The sequence below is a fragment of the Peromyscus leucopus genome, chromosome 15 (genome assembly GCF_004664715.2).
Source record: "Peromyscus leucopus breed LL Stock chromosome 15, UCI_PerLeu_2.1, whole genome shotgun sequence".
Classification (NCBI taxonomy): domain Eukaryota; kingdom Metazoa; phylum Chordata; class Mammalia; order Rodentia; family Cricetidae; genus Peromyscus; species Peromyscus leucopus.
Genome location: NC_051076.1, coordinates 67626204 through 67629234, shown reverse-complemented (window position 1 = coordinate 67629234; position 3031 = coordinate 67626204). Strand labels below are relative to the sequence as shown.

The following is a 3031-nucleotide window of genomic DNA, read 5'->3' as shown; positions in this document are numbered from 1 at the left end:
AGCATGAGGAGACACTTCTACAACCTCCGTCCTGGAGGAGGCGGAGACAGTGGAGCCCAGGGATTTCCAGAAGCTCCAGGTTCAGTGAGAGACACTGTCTTAAAAAAAATATGGAGAAACAATTGAGGCCATAGACAAAATGTATACTTGAACCTTTTGGAGCAGAGTGAGAAAGTGGCTATGATTGATGAGTGACAGCTGTCTCATTCCAGATAGTGAGTAATGGAGACATGTAAGCAACTCATCTTCCATTCCTCACAGCCTTCTGCTACCTTGCAAGATCTAAAAGCCAATAGCCCTTACCTTATGCCCACCTCTGGCTAGCCTGCAGCTTATGCTGACTTTCAATGGTGCTAAGGCTAAGTGGAAATAGGATGCCATATATTTTTCAAACAGGATTTATTTCTACTATTCTGTAACCCAAGCCAGTGATCCCATTGAGAAAAATCACACATGGGGAAAAATCATCTTTCACGAGCTGCTGTGTACTCAGCAGGCTGACATCACCAAGATTCAAGGAGCTGTTTACACAATGTGTCACTCAGCTGAGGAGACAGGACATCTCCTGTCCTGCTGCTCACTGGACAAGTTCTAAGATCTTCTAGAGAATAAAGACTAGAGGGATGAAGGGAGACTCAAATGCCACTGTCACTCAGACAAGCAGCTTAGGACTCTGGTGAGTGGCAGTTTTTGTTTGTCCTGGAGGCTGTACAATTGCTGATGAAATAAAATTGACCCAACAGTTCTACTGGGATGGAGAGGCAGTTCAGAATAGTGATTACAAATACCTAATTTCAGCTAAATGTGAATAAATCTAGGAAGTCATGGACTACTTCCTGGTATGTTCGTATCTGTTCTTATGAGGAAGACAAATGTAGTGGTATTTGCTCTGCCCATGACCTTGGGCTATACGGCTCAAAGGAGGCGGTGCTTCTTGTCATTGTATGTGACCTCTCAAAAGGAAAGGGAGAACGACCATGTGGCAGCTTCTTCCTTTTATTTATTTATTTGTTTGTTTGTTTGTTTGTTTTAATTTGGGGGGGTTGAGACAGGGTTTCTCTGTGTAGCTTTACGCCTTTCCTGGAGCTCACTCTGTAGCCAAGGCTGGCCTTGAACTCACAGAGATCTGCTCAGCTCTGCCTCCCGAGTGCTGGGATTAAAGGTGTGCGCCACCACTGCCCGGCTTATTTATTTATTTATTTTTGTTTTTTATCCTGGTGTGATCAGACTCCAGACGACCTGGGAATTGAACCTGTTTCCTCTGAAACATCAGTCAGTCTTAGCCACTGAGCTACCTCTCTGCTCTCCTTTTTTTTTTATTTTATTAAAATACTGAGTTTATTTCACATGTATATTTGTCCCTCTGCCATTTCCACATCTGACCACCACTATTGCTAAGTCCTATCATAACATTCCATGCATACTTAAAAACCAAGTAAAGCATGGAGTTCCATCCTTGAAAACTAAACAAACATTTTAGACAACACACTCTTGGCAATGGAACCAGGACAATATTTATCAAACACAGTCGGGAAAGTTCTCACTTTGCATTATAAAAAGGACAGCCAGATATATCAACTGTTACAGAAATTAAGTAAGACGGAATATTTCAAACTGTTTAAACCATTTTCTTAAAGAGACAACCTCCACTGTCAGAGATCTTGACTAGACTCCTGGTCAGCCACCCAGAAGCAATTCTTCACATAATTAATGAACTTGGCTTCCACTTTGGGAAGAGAACCACCTTTTTCTATACTTGCTTGCATTTTTGCCTTAATGTCTTCTACAGAACTTGGTCCTTTTGGTGTTTTAGGAGGGTTTTTTCTTGTTTTTTGAAGGACTCTTGACCCTTTGATCTTGGTGTTGGTGGTCTTAAGTCTTTTTCATTTTGGTTTGATTTTTGTGCATTATTGGCTGAGGTATCTCATATAGATTTCTTCACTGGAACTTTTATTCAGCTTCCTCATCATCAAAATCATCATCATCATCATCATCTTCATCATCCTCATCATCCTTGTCAAGTTTTACTTTTTTCTGCATTTTACATCCAGCAATCACTTCTAGACTACAAGTTTTACTTTGCGTTTTCCTGGCAGACACATCTCTGTGTTACCACCTCCAGGAGCAGATCACTTTCTAGACATACTTAAAAGTTTTACATCCTCCTCATCTTCATCTTCTGACTCTGCATCTTCCTCAACAGCTACTAGGTGCTGTCCACTGATGTGCACAGGCCCTGAACCACACTTCAACCTTAAGACCACAGGTGGTGTAATTTCAAAGCCCCCAAGAGAAAATGTTGGTTGTACAGATGTTTTCAAAGTTGCCAGTGTTACTTTAATTGGACTGCCTTCATAGTTCATTGCTTCTGCCTCTACGATGTGTAATTCATCTTTAGCTCCTGCCCCTAAACTAACCGTTCTTAGTGATAACTGGTGCTCATTCTCATCATTATCCACCTTAAAGTCATAATCTTTGTCAGCTTTTAGTTTATAACCAAAAAGGTAGTTCTGAGCCTAAGAAGGCTCATGTCCATGTCCATCGAGTCTTCCATGAGGTGGAGGTGCACACTTCAGTGTGAGAGAGGTCAGACGAAGGAAACTGCCTAATGCCCTCAGAGCAGACAAGCAGGATGGAAAAATAAGTCTTCCCAATAGCAATCTCTGAGGTCTCCAGAAGGAAGATAGGCCCGGGCCCTTACAACAGTGACTCTACCCAGTCCACAATGATGCCATTGTACCTAAGAACACGACTCAGTGATCAGCTTTGGACTGCAAACTCTTCAGGACAGTTCCAAGATGAGATGGTCCATCACATTACACTTCTAGCCAGAACCTCAGATAACTTTAGCCATTACTCTGAGAGACTAGCCTCAAACATTACAACTAGTCCTATTGAGACTTAACCATGTGGCTTTCTTACAGAATCCCACAGAGATACCGTCGCCCCCTAAACTGCAGGCAGCAATTTTAAGAAAATGGCACCTCCTCTCCCAAAGGTTTTCATTTTTCTCAGGATTATGGATAAGTTT

The 3031-nt window shown here is 42.0% G+C and overlaps 1 pseudogene; it reads right to left on the bottom strand.

The window, feature by feature from the left end:
* Positions 1–1652: 1652 nt before the first annotated feature.
* On the bottom strand, positions 1653–2554 carry LOC114709944 (annotated as a pseudogene).
* Positions 2555–3031: the final 477 nt, after the last annotated feature.